General features: G+C 44.0%; 1 long non-coding RNA gene across 3 annotated transcripts in view; it reads left to right on the top strand.

The window, feature by feature from the left end:
• LOC123334673 overlaps positions 1 to 10,673 on the top strand; it is a 77,052-nt gene extending 66,379 nt beyond the window's left edge. For all 3 annotated transcript variants that reach the window (XR_006552705.2, XR_006552706.2, XR_006552704.2), the window contains 2 exons: positions 9,425 to 9,718; positions 10,423 to 10,673. This is a non-coding gene — a long non-coding RNA (uncharacterized LOC123334673). The remainder of the gene's footprint in view (positions 1 to 9,424; positions 9,719 to 10,422) is intronic.
• The last annotated feature ends 8,980 nt before the right edge of the window (positions 10,674 to 19,653 follow it).

Raw genomic sequence — 19,653 nt, 5'->3', positions numbered from 1 at the left:
AGATTAGGACTTAGTTTATGACTCTAACGCATGTGTCCGGGACTGTAACCTGGCAAAAAACCCTGCTTGGGACTTGAACCCACGTGAATGGGACTCAAACCCAGTCAAAACCCATGGTACCTGGTTTCAGGACCTAATGAAGCTCAGGCTCTTGATGTCTCGTCACAGAAAGAATTCACTAAGAGACAAAGTGATAGGTAATAAGCAGGTTTAGAGAGAAACACACCCCACAGACAGAGCGTGGGCTATCCTAGAGGGTGAGTCTGGCAGCCTCGAAAATGTGGCGTGGTTAGGTTTTATGGGCTGGGTAAGCCATGAAATTAAAACATTTGCTCCTTGGAAGAAAAGCTATGAAAAACCTAGACAGCGTATTAAAAAGCAGAGACATCACTTTGCTGACAAAGGTCCATATAGTTAAAGCTATGAGTAGTCATGTATGGATGTGAGAGCTGGACCATAAAGAAGGCTGAGCACCATAGAATTGATGCTTTTGAACTGTGGTGTTGGAGAAGACTCTTGAGAGTCCCTTGGACTGCAAGGAGATCAAACTAGTCAATTCCAAAGGAAATCAGTCCTGAATATTCATTGGGAGGACTGGTGCTGAAGCTCCAATACTTTGGCCACCTGATGTGAAGAGCCGACTCATTAAAAAGACCCTGATGCTGGGGAAGATTGAAGGCAGGAGAAGGCAATGACAGAGGATGACATGGTTGGATGGCTTCACCGACTCAAAGGACATGAGTTTGAGCCAGCTCCAGGAGATGGTAAAGGACAGGGAAACCTGGTGTACTGCAGTCCACGGGGTCATAAGGAGTTAGGCACGACTGAGTGACTGAACAATGAACAGTGAGCGGGAGGATTATTCCAGCTATTTTGGGGAAGGGGTGGAGATTTCCAGGAGTTGGGCCACTGCCCACATGTTGGTCTTTTGATGCTGCCTTGGAACTGTTATGGTGCCTCTGGTTGTGTCATTTAGCTTGCTGATTGAGGATCTAGGTCTAGTTAAAGCTGACTTGTCTGCTAGCATGGACCCATTTGATTCTAATTACTTTATGTTTATCCTTGGGCTGTATCATTCTTTCAAAAGTTGAACCCTGCATCTTCCCCTCCTTTTTACTAGCAAGCTACGTGGAACATAGGCATGAAAAATGAAAGGTTTTCCAATTGCGAAGATAGCTTAGTGTGTGCAATGTATATTGATTAGCCTTGGAGAGAAGTGGAGAAGGCCCCAAAGTGGGGTTACCCCTTAGCCTAATTGGCTTACCTTTCCCATCCAAGCAAGTTACATGTGAGGTCCCAAGGGACATAGGAATAGCTGAAATGAACCTGAAGTGAAGTGAAAGTTGCTCAGTTGTGTTGGACTCTTTGTGATCCCATGGACTGTAGAGTCCATGGAATTCTCCAGGCCAGAATACTAGAGTGGGTAGCTGTTCCCTTCTCCAGGGGATCTTCCCAACCCACGGATCGAACCCAGGTCTCCCCCATTGCAGGCAGATTTTTTACCAGCTGAGCCACAAGGGAAACCCTAAAAGTTACATCAAAAGCACCAACATCCAGATACTCACAGTGCTGGCAGGCAGTTTAACAGGAATTATACTGGAGGAGGAAATGGCAACCCACTCCAGTGTTCTTGCCTGGAGAATCCCAGGGACGGTGAGGCCTGGTGGGCTGCCATCTAATGGGGTCACACAGAGTCGGACACGACTGAAATGACTTAGCAGTAGCAGCATTCTGCCCTCAGAGATTGGTCTTTAAATGAGGTCAGTGCCTTTGAATTGAGGACTGGGTAACAAATTAGCTACACAAAGTAACAAAACATACTTGAGCTTAATGTTCCCAGACAGGATCTTTTAATCTGGTAGGTTGGTGGGGCTGGGAGAAGGCATCATTTCATTTGCAAGAAATCCAGAGTGCTTTACGAATTTCAGGAGACGCCTGGAGATGAGTTGGGAATATTTTCCAACCTTGGGCACCAGTATTGTACCCTTGGGAGGGAAGGGGCTCTGTGGGGTTCCCCGCATCTCCAACGGAGTGTGGGCGGCTCTGAGTAGAACAGTGCCTCCCCTTGTTTACATTCTACTCACACAGCCCTCCGTGATCAGCTAAACAGTGTCACGGCAGCATTCTCTGTTGTTTTCATGGAAAGGATGTGTTGACACGCGCTACCTCGCTGTGAATGTAAACACGAAGATGCTGACAGCAGCCGGAGCAGACGGCTAGCAGGTACCCACACTTACAGCGGGCAGATGTTTAACCTTGACATGAGCAGTAATTAAGCAGAGCCTCCGTAACCAGTGCCTCCCCAGGAGCCAATTAATAATTTGGTGGGGGAGATGGTATATGCAGATTTCCCCCCAAACCACAGCAGCATGCCTTTCCAGCCTCCCCCAGTGGACGGGGCTGGGCAATCATTTGTAACAGAGCCCTGTGGTGTGCGTGTGAACAAATTGTAATTAGGCAAATTAAATGAATGTTGCATGTACATCAATTAATTTCTGGTCACAAGATAGACAGCGATCCATTACATATCAAAGTCTTCATCTTGGAGGCAGCACTCACCCGCCTCTGCCTACCCCCCTCTCTTCTACACCCACCCCCAGGAAAAGCTTGGCCCTCACTTAATTCTCATTGAGTTACTTCATCCCAGTTTGTTTCTTTCTTTTTGGCAGCAATATAGCAATATACACATTCCAAGCAGTCTTCTGACTTTCAACAGAGAAAAAAAAATCCTGCTTTAAAAGATGTTTAGAAAATGCATGCATCTAGCATATATTGTTCTTTCTGGGTTCAATAGTGATAGCATCCATTTCCTCTCCCACTGAGGCAAAGAAAATAAAATAAGGCTTCTGTGAAGGATGGCAGGCACAGGTTGGGGACTTCCCCACAGAGAAAATTGTTCAAGGAAGGCACATGATTCAGTGTAATTGTCCCAGGTGGGTCCCCCTCCCGTGGATCTCCGTGGGCCTGAGTCATCCCAGTAAGGAGAATGCCTCGCCGGAAATAGAGTTCAAGAACCCACCTCTCACTTCTTGCTGCTCAGCCAGACTGCGTTGCATTAACCCCCCTCAGCACTGTGTCTGCACCCCTATAGAGCTACCTAAATTTGTACACTAACATTTTAAGGACTAAAAACAATTTTTTTTTTTTTTTTTTTTTTACTATATAGGGCCTGGCAGGAACAATAAATAAAAAGCAAAATGTAGGCCTTCACTGTAACTTAGCCCTAGCAATCCCTTCATCGCTGATGGAAGGACCTGGATGCTAAACTTTCTTTCGTGTACCATTATTTCCTTTTTCTTCAGGAACTGTCATCTGTGTGTTTTTTTTTTTTTTAAAACGCTGTCAAAACTGACCACTCAAGAGTTGAAGAGTTGCTCTTCTACCCTGAGTGGTTTGAAGCAGAGAGTGAGAGTGTCCAGGAGCAAAGGGGCACAGGACCCCTGCTCAGCTCTCGAGGCAGGACCAATGCTTCTCCCCAGATCAGAGCCCCAGACTTCGCAAAATGCCTGGCTTCTATTTAGGGATGCTTTTCACAGCCAAGCGCTCTTTATTTGTATGAATTATGTTAACATAATCTAAACAGCACATATGAGTGGATGGATGGGTGAGTATTGATTTATGTCAGAGCCCTCCTTTTCTGCCCTTCCCCCATGGTCTTGCCCCCCTGGGCACGCTCTTGGTTCCAACACCCTCAGTAGACACTGCCGTCTCTGTGTGATCACAAGCTCCCCAAAGGCCGACTGCAGACCTTTCCTCGCTCTTGCCTCACTTCCCTGGCCCCACAGCTTCTAGTGCCATGCTGAGTGTGACATAGTGGGGCTGTGCAGAAAACACTCCTTGAATGTAGCCAAGGGAAGTGAGATCCTGAAGAAGCTGAGGACTCAGGGCACTAGGGCATCCTGGATATTTGGGGTTTAGAACCAGCTGCAGGGTATGCCCCACAGGCTTCTGCCAGCATCAGCAGAACCCCCTTTCCCACTCTTTCCGCCTCTGCTTTCTGTTCTCATCACGCTGAGCTTTTTTCCAAAAATTATCATGTGCTTTCCTGATACTACATCTTTTCTTCCCTCATGCATTTTATCTTTGTCACACTAACTGACAAACAACTTGCAAGTATTCTTCGTGTCTCAGCTTGAAATTTCTCTTCTCTGGAAGCCTTCGTTGCTTTCTCAGGGAGGGGTTACATTCTTTTATATTTTCCCAGAGCCATCCACTTTCCTCCTTTGTCATCCTCATCTCAGAACAGAACATACGTACTGTTCAACAACTGTTCTTATTGATGTACTTTAAAAAAATTTTAATTTTATATTGAGCTATAGTTGATTTCATGACATTGTACAGGAGACAGGGTCAAGACCATCCCCATGGAAGAGAAATGCAAAAAAGCAAAATGGCTGTCTGGGGAGGCCTTGCAAATAGCTGTGAAAAGAAGAGAAGCGAAAAGAAAAGATATAAGCATCTGAATGCAGAGTTCCAAAGAATAGCAAGAAGAGATAAGAAAGCCTTCTTCAGTGATCAATGCAAAGAAATAGAGGAAAAAAAACAGAATGGGAAAGACGAGAGATCTCTTCAAGAAAATCGGAGATACCAAGGGAACATTTCATGCAAAGATGGGCTCGATAAAGGACAGAAAATGTATGGACTTAACAGAAGCAGAAGATATCAAGAAGAGGTGGCAAGAATACACAGAAGAACTGTACGAAAAAGATCTTCACATTCCAGATAATCATGATGGTATGATCACTCACCTACAGCCAGACATCCTGGAATGTGAAGTCAAGTGGGCCTTAGAAAGCATCACTACGAACAAAGCTAGTGGAGGTGATGGAATTCCAGTTGAGCTATTCCAAATCCTGAAAGATGATGCTGTGAAAGTGCTGCCCTCAATATGCCAGCAAATTTGGAAAACTCAGCAGTGGCCACAGGAGTGGAAAAGGTCAGTTTTCATTCCAATCCCAAAGAAAGGCAATGCCAAAGAATGCTCAAACTACCGCACAATTGCACTCATCTCACATGCTAGTAAAGTAATGCTCCAAATTCTCCAAGCCAGGCTTCAGCAATATGTGAACCGTGAAATTCCTGATGTTCAAGCTGGTTTTAGAAAAGGAAGAGGAACCAGAGATCAAATTGCCAGCATCCGCTGGATCATGGAAAAAGCAAGAGAGTTCCAGAAAAACATATATTTCTGCTTTATTGACTATGCCAAAGCCTTTGACTGTGTGGGTCACAATAAACTGTGGAAAATTCTGAAAGAGATGGGAATACCAGACCACCTGACCTGCCTCTTGAGAAATCTGAATGCAGGTCAGGAAGCAACAGTTAGAACTGGACATGGAACAACAGACTGGTTCCAAATAGGAAAAGGAGTACATCAAGGCTGTATATTGTCACCCTGCTTATTTAACTTATATGCAGAGTACATCATGAGAAACGCTGGATGAAGCACAAGCTGGAATCAAGATTGCCGGGAGAAATATCAATAACCTCAGATATCAAGATGACACCACCCTTATGGCAGAAAGTGAAGAGAGACTAAAAAGCCTCTTGATGAAAGGGAAAGAGAAGAGTGAAAAAGTTGGCTTAAAGCTCAACATTCAAAAAACGAAGATCATGGCATCTGGTCCCATCACTTCATGGCAAATAGATGGGGAAACAGTGAAAACAGTGTCAGACTTTATTTTTCTGGGCTCTAAAGTCACTGCAGATGGTGACTGCAGCCATGAAATTAAAAGACGCTTACTCCTTGGAAGGAAAGTTATGTCCAACCTAGATAGCATATTCAAAAGCAGAGACATTACTTTGCCAACAAAGGCCCATCTAGTCAAGGCTATGGTTTTTCCTGTGGTCATGTGTGGATATGAAAGTTGGACTGTGAAGAAGGCTGAGCGCTGAAGTATTGATGCTTTTGAACTGTGGTGTTGGAAAAGACTCTTGAGAGTCCCTTGGACTGCAAGGAGATCCAACCAGTCCATTCTGAAGGAGATCAGCCCTGGGATTTCTTTGGAAGGAGTGATGCCAAAGCTGAAACTCCAGTACTTTGGCCACCTCATGTGAAGAGTTGACTCATTGGAAAAGACTCTGATGCTGGGAGGGATTGGGGGCAAGAGGAGAAGGGGACGACAGAGGATGAGATGGCTGGATGGCCTCACTGACTCGATGGATGTGAGTCTGAGTGAACTCCAGGAGTTGGTGATAGACAGGGAGGCCTGGCGTGCTGCGATTCATGGGGTCACAAAGAGTTGGACACGACTGAGCGACTGATCTGAACTGAATAGTTGATTTACAATGTTGTGGGATTTTAAAAATAATTGTATTTATTTATTTTTGGCTGCGCTGGGTCTTAGTTGTGGGAAGTAGCAGCTACTCTTTGCTGCTGTAAGTGGGCTTCTCAGTGCATTGACTTCTCTTGTCGCAGAGCACAGGCTCTAGGCACACAGACTTTAGTAGTTGAGGTTCGTGAGCTCTAGAGTGTGGCTCAGTAGTTGAGGCACATGGAATTAGTTGCTCTGAGGCACATGGAATCTTCCTGAACCAGAAATCCAACCTGTGTCCCCTGAATTGGCAGGTGGATTCCTATCCGCTTGGCCACCAAGGAAGCCCCGCAGTGCTGTGTTAGTTTCAGGTGTGCAGCAGAATGGTTCACTTGTGCTGTCGTACTATGGATTTGATGATGAAGAAGGGATGGTGGCTGTTGTGTCTGCCATTTTATTCCCAAATACTCAACACAGTGGGTGTTTTTGTTGGATGCCTGGATATGTGAATGGGTAGATGGATAGAAAAATGAGTGGATGGAAGGATGAATGAGTATATGGGTGATGGGATGGATGAGTAGATGAGCAGGGAGTTAGATGGTGGGTAGAATTATCTGTTCTGACTCTCCCTTGTTCCTGGAGACCCAGGGCTCTGCTTGGGCTGAGCTCTCTGGAGCTAAGCTGAGGCAGGACTTGGGCTGTGGAGGCCTTCGCTGCAGGGAGTAGGTCAGTGGGCAGAGCCCAAGAAGAGGGGGCCATATGAAGCACCAGGGGACTAAAGGGGAGACCAAGGTGGAGAGAGAGGTGTGTTCTGCAGGCAGGCTTCCCAAGGAAGAAGAAGAGTCCAAAGGCCACCTGAGGGTGGGGGGCTGTATTTAATTTTGTTGTTTTTCAGTTGCCCAGTCAGTCGTGTTCGACTCTGTGCCACCCATGGGCTACAGCATGCCAGGCCTCCCGGTCCTTTAGGCCCTAGAAAATAGAGGTTTCCTGGTTTCTTCTGATGATGAGAACAGAACTGTTGATCACATTGAGCTGCTTTAGACAAAGACATAAAGAGTCACCATTTAAAATATTTTCTCCCAGAAGTTTAACACAGGACTAGCCTCCGCTGTTCCACATTTCTAATTTCATCAAGTCAGTAGCCTAATGATGGAGTGTAAACCTCCAGTTTATCACAGCTCAGTGGTTCTCAAACCTGGCTGGAGATTGGAATCACTGGAGCGCTTTAAAAAAACATCAATGCTCAGGCCCCACCCAAAAAAGATTGTCACATTCACTTTGCAAAATTATCCCCAGTGATTCTTGCGTGAAGCGAGAATTGAGAGGCAGCTACTCTTCACTGCTCAAGAAGGCTGCCGTCTTGCTACTCAGAGTGAGGCCCATGGACCAGCAGCGTCAGCCTCACTAGGATCTAGGTGGAGATGCAGAATCTTGGGTCTCACCCAGGCCCCCTCGGTCAGCATTGTGTTTCAGCAAGATCCCAGGGTGACTCATGTTGAACACTGAACATTGACATTTGAGAACAAGACTCTAGTTAATCCAAAAGTCAGAGACTTCGTAGAATATTCACCAAGGACTGGCTCAGAATACATGGGTGTTTAGTTTGCTGTTACAACAAAGTACCACAAACTGGGTGATTTAAACAACAGAAATGCATTGTCTCACAGTTCTGGAGGCTAGAAAATAACAAATCAAGGAAGTGCTAGGGTTCTTTCTTTCTGAGACCTGCAAGGGTGGGGTCTCTTCCAGGCCCCATTCCTTGACTTGTCTGTGGCCATATTCATGTTCATATGTGTTTTTCCTGTGAGTGTCTGTGTCCAAATTTCTCCTTTTTATACGGACACCAGCCATATTAGGCTAGGAGCCTGCCCTACTCCAGTGCCTCATCCTACCATAACTAATTATATCTGCAATAAACTTATTTCCTAATAAGATCATATTCAAAGGTACTGGGGACTCCTACATTTGAATTTTGGGAGGATAACATTCAGTACACAACCATACCCAAAGCATGGCTTATAATTTATCATCCCTTTAAATATACCTTGAATATTTTTTTTGCAAACTAAAGTCTAATCTAAAGCAACTTTTCTAAGTTATGAAACACATAAAGGAGAAAATGAGAAGTCATTCATTCTGCTCCTGTGGGGTGGATGCAGCCCACCCTCCATCTGCCTCTTCTCTTTCTGGTTTCTCTATCTGCTTCTACTGCCAGCACTAAGTAGGCACAGAATGCTCTGCTGTCTTAGCAGAGACTTAACTGAACCAGCAGGAACATCTAAATTCCTACCTTCTCCAGGGGCACTCCTGAAGAGGTATGGTTACCATCTTCTGACCTCAACAGTAAAAAAACTTATCTCCCCTAAATACCCTTTGAAAGTCAAAGTGTTAGTTGCTCAGTTGTGTCCAACTCGCTGTGACCCAGTGGACTGTAGCCCGCCAGGCTCCTCTGTCCGTGGAATTCTCCAGGCAAGAATCCTGGAGTGGGTGGCCATTCCCTTCTCCAGGGGATTTTCCTGACACAGGGATTGAACCTGGGTCTCCTGCATTGCAGGCAGAGTCTTTACCATCTGAGTCACCAAAGAAGCCCCAAAATACCCTTTAATTTTTTGTTATTGAAGTATAGTTGCTAATCAGTGTTGTGTTAGTTTCTACATGCAGTGAAATGAATCAGCTATACATCTACATATATACTCTCCTTTTTGAATTTCCTTTCCATTTAGGTCACCACAGAGCATTGAATAGAGTTCCCTGTGCTATATACAATAGGTTCTCATTAGTTATTTTATATCAGGCACTTTTACATCACTAAAGGAACAGCAATATTTTCAATGAAAAATAGCAAGCCAGGAATAAATTAGGAGTTTGAAATGAACAGATACAGATTACCATAGATAAAATAGATAAACCACAAGGACCTATTATTGTATAACACAGAGAACTTTACTCAGTGTCTTGTAATCTCAATATAATGGAAAAGAATCTGAAAAAAGTGTGTGTGTGTGTATATATATGTATGTATATAACTGAGTCACTTTGCTCTACAGCTGAAATACTATAAATCAGCTATACTTCAATTAAAACGCAAGCAGTTTACCTGATGGGCTGAATAAATGATTTTCTATCAATTCATTTTGTAAGAATTGACTTACAGAAAGTGATTTGTCTCTCAGTTCTCTTTCAGCAAACTGAGAAGGGGGTGTGCCCGAGTCAACCGTGAGCCCACCTTCGTGGGCTGTGATGACTGTCCTTTGTGATGCCTCCTCGGGGTGTTTTTAAGAATAAAATCATGAGGGAGACCTTTAACCATAGAGGAAGGTTTTGTGGAGTTAAACCAGCATTTCTCAACCCCAGACTGTTGACGCCGGTGGCAGGACGCTTCTCTGTTGTGGAGGCTGTCTCATGCGTTGTAGAGTGTTTGGCAACACCCACCCAGATGCCAGGAGCAACATTCTTAGTCATAACACGTAAGTCTCCAGACATTGTCAGATTCCCCAGAAATCCACAGGGCAAAAATCACTTCTGGTTGAAAACCATTGAGTTAAACAAACAACAAAAAAAGACTTACTGATCAGCTCTGTCCTGGAAAACTCATTCTTAATTCTCCTAATATATTGTGTTATTATTTTTCCATTTGTGTAATAAACGACTACTTTGGTTAAAATGATACTTAGGACAGTGATAGAGATCATTTTTTTCCCTCCTTCCTTGTAAAAATTGTTTTGAACTTTAGATAGTTAATCAGAAACAAAAGGCAATATGATAATTCTAAAACTATTGGCAAAAAGATAAAGGCATTTTAAACTTGCTGCAAGGTGACTTAGTCTGATAATATCTCTTCTTAAGATTCAGCCAAAATATGTTTGTAAGCCCAAGTGAGTCTCATAGGAGAAAAAAAAAAGAGTCAAGTTAATAGTTTGTTTATTAATTTAATAAGTTCTAAATTATATCTAAAAATAAGAGAGAAAGAGAGTCAATTTAAAAGCTGCATAATTTCTGGATCTATGTTTTGGGCTCTTCTGTGTGGGTCAGAGTGAACCAGGAGGAATGGGGTTAGAAGAGTGAGAAAGGACTACCCCTTGTTAAGCAGAAAAATAAAAAAATTCCAAAAATTTAACAACAAATTTCTTTAGAAGTTGTTCAGTCACTAAATAGTGTCCTATCTTTGCAGCTCCATGGACTGCAGCACACCAGGCTTCCCTGGTCTTCACTATTTCCTGGAGTTTGTTCAAACTCATGTCCACTGAGTCAGTGATGATGCCATCCAACCATCTCATCGTCTATCGCCCCTGTTTTCCTCTTGCCGTCAGTCTCTCCCAGCATCAGGGTTGCTTCCAATGAGTCAGCTCTTCACATCAGGTAGCCAAAGTATTGGAACTTCACCTACAGCACCAGTCCTTCCAATGAATATTCAGGGTTGATTTCCTTTAGGTTTGATCTCCTTGCTGTCCAAGGGATTCTCAAGAGTCTTCTCCAGCAATACAGTTCGAAAGCATGAATTCTTGGGCACTCGGCCTTCTTTATGGTCCAACTCTGACATCTGTACATGACTACTGGAAAAAACATACCTTTGACCGTATGGACCTTTATTAACAAAATAAGCAATTCATAAAGAGCCTGTAGTTTTGTTTCTTGGAAGTTTCTTAAAACAGACTTTCCTCCTAAGCTATCATGTCTTATCACAAATGATAGAGGGCATAGTTTTCTGCAATTAAATATATCACGTCATATTTCTTATGTATATGAAAGAGAGCCTTCTCTGATTCAACTTGGTGCTGTTTCAAATCCTATGGAATATGATGCTGTAAGTGTGAAATCATATCTATATCAAGATAGCTTTCAATTTTATATATCTTTCCCACTGTGCTGCACATAATAAATGGCCTCAGAGGAGCAGGAGGAGGAGGTTGCATTCCCCAGCTGGCTGGACTGATGATGAAGTTTAGAAATCAAGGCAGCTTAGATGAGACACAGAAGGTGATACGCTTGTGCATGTGACTCTATGGATCAAGAGTCATGCTATTAATAGCTATGTATCCTAGCTCAGTTGGTAAAGAACCTGCCTGCAGCACAGGAGACCCAGGTGCAATCCCTTGGTCAGGAAGATCCCCTGGAGAAGGAAGTGGCAACCCACTCCAATATTCTTGCTCGGAGAATCCCATGGACATAGGAGCCTGGCAGGTTGCAGTCCATGGGGTTGTAAGAGTCGGACACAACTTAGCTACTGAACCACACTACACATACATAGTCTAGGGCTTCCCTTGTGGCTCAGCTGGTGAAAAATCTGCCTGCCGTGCGGGAGACCTGGGTTCAATCCCTGGATTGGGAAGATCCCCTGGAGAAGGGAAAGGCTACCCACTCCAGTATCCTGCCCTGGAGAATTCCATGGGCTGTATAAGTTCATGGGGTCGCAAAGAGTCAGACATGACTGAGAAACTTTCACTTTCACATACATAGTCTGTGCTGCCTTGAGACGTAACAGAACCACAGAGTGTTGCCTTTTGTTGGTTTGGGAGCCTCTCACATGATGGTGTACATGGAGTTTGTGGAGATGAGCTCATTTGGGGAAGACCAGTCCTGCCAAGCATGGTAGGCAGACAGGAGCTGCTTTGTGTAGCCTGCAGCATCATCAATGCCTAGCCAGCAATGTGAACCTAAGTGAGCACATTACAGATTAGAGATGGTACAGACACAACCACTGCCCTTGGGGAGCCCATAGTCTCAAAGGGGAGATGGATTTTGAAAATATCCAGTGGTTGGGCTTCCTAGGTGTCTCAGTGGTAATGGATCCGTCTGCTGATACAGGAAACATGGGTTTGATCCCTGGGTCAGGAAGATCTCCTGGAGAAGGAAATGGCAACTCACTCCAGTATTCTTGCCTGAGAAATCCCATGAACAGAAGAGCTTAGCATGCCACAGTCCACGGGGTCACAAAAGAATCAGACAAAACTTAGTGACTATAAGCAGTTCAACCACTGAATAGATATTTTCAAAATCCATCTCCCCTTTGAGACTATGGGCTCCCCAAGGGCAAAGGTTGTGTCTACACCATCTCTGATCTGTAATGTGCTCTCTTAGCTTCACATTGCTGGCTGGCATTGATGCTGCTGCTTGTAGAGAGAAGGAAGTAATAAATTGTTGATGAGGATCAAGGGAAAGTCAAGGAAGTTTTCCCCCAGAGACTACTCTTATATCAAACCTTGCAAATGCAAACCCAGTGTTTACCTGGGTGGAAGGGGAAAGACAGAATACCAGGCAGAGGAAATCATGTGAACACAGAGAGGTGTAAAAGAGCAGTCAAATTTGGGAAATGATGAGAAGCTCAGTGTTAGGTGGGCCTATGGCAAGAGGCAAGACCTAATACAAAGGAAATGGTCAGACAATTAAGTGCTTATAAGCATTGTGAAGAAGTATGGATTTTTTTCTGAAGGCAGTAGGAAACCACTAAAGGAGGGGAGAAAAGTAGTAAAACACTCATACTGATTTTGTTTAAATTCATTTGGTTTTTAAAAAATTTTTTTTAAATTTTATTCAAGTATAGTTGAATTACAATGTTGTGTTGATTTCTACTGTACAGCAAAGTGATTCAGAGAGAGAGAGAGAGAGATAAACACACACATTTTTTTCCATACTGTTTTCCATTATGATTTATCTCGGGATATTGAGTACCTTGTTTATCCATTCTATATATAATCATTTGCATCTGCTAATCCCAAACTCTCAATCCATCCCTCCCCCAACCCTAATAAAGATTTTCAAAGACAAAGCGGCAAAGACTCTGTGGTCAAGCGTAGCTGTCAGAGACAGAGAGATGTTCATTTCCATGACAATGATGGTAATGCCATAGCAACAGTTTTAGACCCAGGACAAGTAGCTCTAAATGTATCTTCGAATCAGTGAGAGCACAGGTTGGGAGGAAGAGACGTAGAAGAAGCAATCTGGGCTGGCCTCCCCCTGCTCTTGATCTTGGATCACGCGTTGCTGCCTCTGGAGAGTCCTGGGGTCAAGGGAGAGTTCGAGAGTGGAGCGCAGGATAGGGCGATGTCAGGGAGGATGCCAGTGAGGTGGGTGCTCGGCTCCAGGGAGCAGCCCTCCCCTGGGAGGCTCCGACACACTGTAGCTCTGAGAGGGGGCCTGTCACCAGCCTTTGCTGGGCCACTTGGTCACAACTGACCAGCGGAGGAGTGGGCCACAGCTGAGCTTGGAATGTGGGCATCATCTGAGACACTTAGAAGCTAGAGTGTTTGAAGCCAAGTCTCATTCATTTCAGGTCTTGAGGGAGGAAATCCACAAACTCCATCCTGCAGCTGAGGTCCCAGAATCCTGGGAGAAGGGACCTCCCTACAGTTATGGAGGCTAGAAGTCTAAGATCGAAGTGTCAGCAGTCTATCTCCTGTAGGGCCTCTCTCCTTGGCTGATAGATGGGCATCTTCTCCGTCTGCCCACGGGCTTTTCTCTGTGTGTGTCTGTGTCCTAGTCCTCTCTCTGTATAAACAGACCAGTCAGTCCTGTTGCAGTGGGGGCCACCCATATGACCTCATGGACCTGAATTACCTCCTTGAAGGCCCCTCTCCCAGCGCTGCCACATTCTGAGTATTGGGGGTTAGGACTTCAACATGCGAGTTTTGAGGGGACACAGTATGGCCATGGCAGGAGGTCAGCTGCTTGCAAAAATCCAAGCCAAACTGAAAAACTAGAACAGAGGATCGACATGTTGCAGACTCTAATCATTTCACTTTGATTGTGGCTCCTATAAACTCAGCACCACAGTCCACTCCTGGGCAGGAACCAGATCTGGTTTGGCATCAGCCCCTTCAGCATCAACCCTGCACCTGGACAAGCCAGGGCCTCCAGGTAAGGCCCGGGTTGTGGTCTGCCAGGGCCCCTCTTCTCCTATCATGGGGATCCCCAGTCCCATGAGGTAGCTGCGGTCACAGAACTGATGTGAATACAAAGCCCTGTCCGTCGAGGCAGAGCGATTCCGGCTGCCGGCTCAGGCCGTGGCTCTTGGCTTCTGTGTGTTCCTCCTTTAGCATTTAACACTCAGATTTTGTAGACACTGTCAAGTTGCTTTTTTGACCAGTTAATCAAGTTGCTGATACTTGAGTAGCAAGAGAGAAGGCATGGAATGGGACAGACTAGCTGAAGGAGAAAATTGAGATAAATTTCTGATGGGACTGGCTTTCCACTTTGAGGCACAGCCTTAATATCCAATTACAAAATTTCCTCTCAAGGAAAAGGCTGGGAGGTTGAGGGTACCCCTGTTCTCCATTAATGATTTGTTTGAGCTGTATAGTTTTATGTTCAAAACCTGAATTTTAGATGAATTCTTGTTTAATATGAATCCCATGATATGTAGAACCTAATTAAAATTCTTAATGTGAGTTAATGTATCTTCACATACATTTCTATAATGTGTAGGACTACTTAATTTAGCATAATTATCAAGATGAACCACATCTAACATTACAAGAAAATTGCAACCTGTCATAAAATAAGAGGGCCATATTATAGCAGAGTCCTCACCCTCTGAGATATCTGTTAGAAAAGCCAAATAATGCAAATAGATCATCACTCCCCAATTTGATGCTGCTTTGGTGATTTGATTAATTATTGTGAAGTGAAACAGCTAACAAAGAAGGATAAATAAAAATAACTTCTTGCATCCACAAAAGGGTGTAAATTTTAACTCCAGTGCATGACAGCAAATGTAAGCAAGAATTATGAACAATGGAGCTGGCTGAATGAATTAATATGCATCAGCCTTTATTGCTAGAAATAGGCCCCTGTATTGTACTGGTACATTGTGGTTTCGCTCAACTGCAAATTTGGTTTTTCTTTTCCACTTCTCCTGGGAATTCAGAAACTGCGTTCTTATTAACAACAATGGGGAAACACCAGAGCAAAGAGGAGCCTGAAAGTGTGAAACGTCTCATCTCTCTGAGTGCTTTGCCCTTTTGCCAAGATTCTGCTATTTTTATAAAGTTTCTCTGGGTTTGTTTCATTTTGTTTTTTCTTTTTCTGCATTTCTTAATATGGACCAGCTAACTCTGCAGACGTTAAAGTCCCTCCACAAATCCCTGCAGGGCAGTCTCCACTAGGTAATCACCAATCTGTCTGTCCCTTGGTTCATTGTTCCAAGTCAAGCCTTAACCCCCGAAGCTATTTTAAATGTTGTATCTTTCTTTAAACCCCTCACTGAACCTGACCTCTAGGCCCATATTTAATTGATGGCTGCCACGCACAGACCCAGCACCTATTGGGCGCTTAATAGATACCTCTGGAGAGACAAGCTACCCTAATATATATCTTTCCACACCTAGACTTCCCTTAATGCTCCACCCTCAATCACATCCTTTTCTGGTTCCAGGGAGACCTTGCATCTTCCATAGCATCTCACCTGTTCTCTCCTAACTGCTTTCTTTTAGCTTCCGAACATGTTGCTAAGAAGAAATTGACTTGCAAAACAACCACAAAGCAACATCAGCAACAACGCAAGCCAACCAGCCTACAAAATAAACCAAAAACCTTGTCATCTTGCCATTAAGTCTGTTGATCCCCTTAAAGCTAGGTAAACTCACTGTATCACAAAATAGGCCAGCCCTACTGGTGGTCAAGGGTGTATTTACCCAGGTCCCAAGCAGAGTGTACATCTTCCTTTGCTGAAAGTTTCAGCCCAGAAAAGGCCCCTTTCCTGGAGTCTCTCCATCATTCCTTTATTGCCCATCTGGTTATAACAAGCATCCTTTTTCTTGTGCTTCTTGGATCTAAGCTAACAATTGCCAGTTATCCCCAATTCTCATATTCAGCACTTTCAGCCCCAACAGCCCTCTCCATTGCAAGCATGGCTCATTTCTCATGGCATTGGGTGGATACGTGATGTTGCTAAAAGACCCCCATCCCACAGCGCTGGATGCCAAAGGAGGATGATTGGGGGTGGGGGAGTCCTTCACCTCATCTGACTGCTTCTCCCACCTGCCTTTCTGTTTCTCTTATATTTTGTGATGCATTTCTCTATGTGGTCCCATTATCTCATTATTGGTTCTGGTCCAACTATCACTACCCTCTTCTTGTCTGCCTGGGGCCATGCTCTGGCACCCTTCTGATTGTGCAGTTTTCCCAGTTGCCCCTTTGTCTGATCCCCAGGGCACCCCTTCCACGTAGGCTCTTGGCCTTTAGCCATCCCTTTCCTCCCCCATGAACACTTCCAGTGCCCATCACTGGAAAGTTTCCCATCTCGCCTCCTCATCCAGATATCCCAGGTCTCCTTGGTACTGAAATGGCTGGTCTGCAAATTCTAACTCTTCATATATAATAGCCCTGCCTGGTCTGCTAGGTTCAGAGGGCTTATGGACTGTGACTTCACCCAGACTCAGACCAGCTTATCACAAAATCATCAGTCTCAGTCACCTCTCCAAAAGAACAAGATGCCAACATTTTTCTTTGGCATTCTCTTTAGTGGGCATCTGGCCTTAGTATTGCTAAGTATCCAATTTCCTCAAGCCAGTCATGCATCCCCACATCATTCACTGAAGCCAGGAGCAGAGTAAGCATGAATGTGTGTGAACACACACATGGCCACTCTGGGAAGCTGACCTCCTCAGATTGGAAGTCTTAATGCAATATGAAGGACATGCAGCAAGGACATATTAAGGTTTCTAAAAATGCGGTACGTTTTCATTTTTCCTTCTATAACTGCAAAGTGAGAAAGCTACCACTTCTATTTTTAAAATGTACAGACTATCTGTGTCACTAAATTCCCATTAACCGTTTATTGCTGGCACCAACTTACTTTGGTACCTTTAAAACCTCATGCTCAGGTGACGCCGCACCACGAGCCTTGTGCCAGCAGAGGCACTCGTCCTACAGCCATCGCCAACGCCTCGTGCTCGCGAGAGTGCCACGGTGGACGATATTGACGAGTGTGCATGCCAAGGGGTATGAGGTAGGGCCTTGCCCCAAAGGAGCTATCAATATGTAAAATGGTAAATGTGTACATAAAATATTAAGAGCTCAAAGTATTATAGAATTAGAGTGGTAAATGGGATCAAAACCATAAACCAACACATATGGATCAGAGCAGAGAGAAGGAGAGGAAGACAAGACTCCGGGGTTGAGTATGAGGGCATTATCCCTGATGGGTTATTAACATATTTAAAGGAGTAAGCTTTTGGTCAGAAAGGAGGGAGGTTAACTAAGAGGACATGGCCCAAGAGGTAACGGCTGGCAGGGTCCACTGGAAACGGCCAGTGTGCGGAGCCCATCCAGCATGAGGACGGAGGAACACGCGGACAGAGCCAGACGCCGTTATGCACTAAGAGGTTCTGAGTGCTTGCTCACCAAGCAACTCTGTCACCCGACCCCGCAGTGACCTGCAGCTTCTGTACACAGCACAATTGTTTAGGATAGCAATTGTTTAAGACAACCCATCCATCCTGTCTCTTTAAAAGTAATATTTTTGTAGTGATTTTGTTTTATTGCTTTCTGACTTACACGTCAGGCTCTCGTGAGCTTTTCAATGTGAGTTAGCTGCGCGGAGCATGATCAGCCACGGGACACAGAAAGGATCAGAGTCCTCTGAACTTTTACAGCCGATGCCAAACTGTATCTAGGGCAGGGATTTGTTATTTCTTTTCTAAAACTGAATTTGCCTTCTGTTAGTAACAGAAGTCCTGAATTTTAGCTCCATGGCCTCACAAAATACCGTATTTTCAGCTTCCCTGTACCTTGTGCCTATATGGCTGAGTTCTGGCGAAATAACTATAGGTAGAAGTGATGTATCCAAGTTCTAGGTCATGTCTTAAAAAGGAAAGAATGTGCCCATGTTCCCTGTGCTGTCCTTTTCTCCTCCCCACTTTCTGGAAGGTGGACTTTCCACCTAAAATGAGATGAAAATGTCCTAAAAAATGGTGAATTCAGGAACTCAGATCCCCAACTCGATGGAGTCAGTTTATCCCTGTACTTTTTAATCTCAGTGACTGCATAGCAATAATTAACTTTTATGCTGTTTAAGCTATCATTATTTAGTTGGGGCATTGTTACAGAAAAAGAAATTGTATCTTAACTAATTGGGTACCATAATCAGTTTCTCTTGGAGGACAGTCATCAAATCTTCAGGCCATTTGCTTTCATTCATCTCACTGGGGAACTTTACACTGGAAACATCTACAGTAAGTCCAGCCAGTACTGTAAATCCAAATAAAATGGTGAAAATGGAATATCTAAGTGCTAAGGGGAAAAATGCTCAGGGACAAGTTAAAAGGGAAAAACGATTGCAGCTGCCATTATTCTTTTTAAAATTTTTATTGGCGTATAGTTGATTTCCAATGTTGTTAGTTTCAGGTGTACAGCAAAGTGAGAAATTATATATTATCTACTCTTTTTTAGATTCTTTTCTCATGTAGGTTATTACACGGTACTGAGCAGAATTCCCTGTAGTATACAGTAGGTCCTTATTAGTTATTTTATATATAGCAATGTGTATATATCAGTCCCAACCTCCTAATTTATCCCTCCCTCCCCAACATTTCCACTTTGGTAACCATGTTTGTTTTCTACGTCTGTGACTTTCTATTTTGTAAATAAGTTCATTTATACCATTGTTTTTAGATTCCACAGATAAGCAGTATCATGATGTTTGTCTTTCTCTGCCTGATTTCAGGCAGTATGACAATCTTTAGGTCCATCCATGTTGTTACAAATGGCATTGTTTCATTCTCTTTTATGGCTGAGTAATATTCCATTTATGCATATGCCACATCTTTATCCATTCCTCTGTCGATGGACGTGTAAGTTGCTTCCATGTCTTGGCTATTGTAGATAGTGCTGCAGTGAACATTGGGGTGCATGTATCTTTGCAACTTACGGTTTTCTCTAGATCATATGCCCAGGAATAGGATTACTTGATCATATGGTAGTTCTATATTTAGTTTTTTTAAGGAGTCTCCATACTGTTCTCCACGATGGTTGTACCAAATTACATTCCCACCAGCAATGTAGGAGGGTTCCCTTTTCTCCATCCCCTCTACAGAGTTTATTGTTTGTAGATTTTTTGATCAGTAATCATCATTAGTAAACAATCATTATGTCTCAGATGGTAAAGAATCCACTTTGCAATGCGGGATCCTGCAGTGCGGGATCCAGTGCAATGTTCAACTCGTAGGTCGGGAAGATCCCCTGGAGAAGGAAATGGCTACCCACTCCAGTATTCTTGCCTGCAGAATCCTGTGGACAGAGGAGCCTGGCGGGCTATACAGTCCATGGGGTTGCAAAGAGTCGGACATGACTGAGCAACTAACTCATACACATGTCAAGTGCATTAAAGAATAGTGGTAGGTACTATAATCTCTGTATTTACAAATAAGTAAAACAAGGCATAAGTGGTTTAAAAATTTGCCCAAAT

Source organism: Bubalus bubalis, chromosome 8 (assembly GCF_019923935.1).
Source record: "Bubalus bubalis isolate 160015118507 breed Murrah chromosome 8, NDDB_SH_1, whole genome shotgun sequence".
NCBI lineage: Eukaryota > Metazoa > Chordata > Mammalia > Artiodactyla > Bovidae > Bubalus > Bubalus bubalis.
Note: the sequence above shows the minus strand (reverse complement) of the source record. Positions and strands in the feature narration are given on the sequence as shown.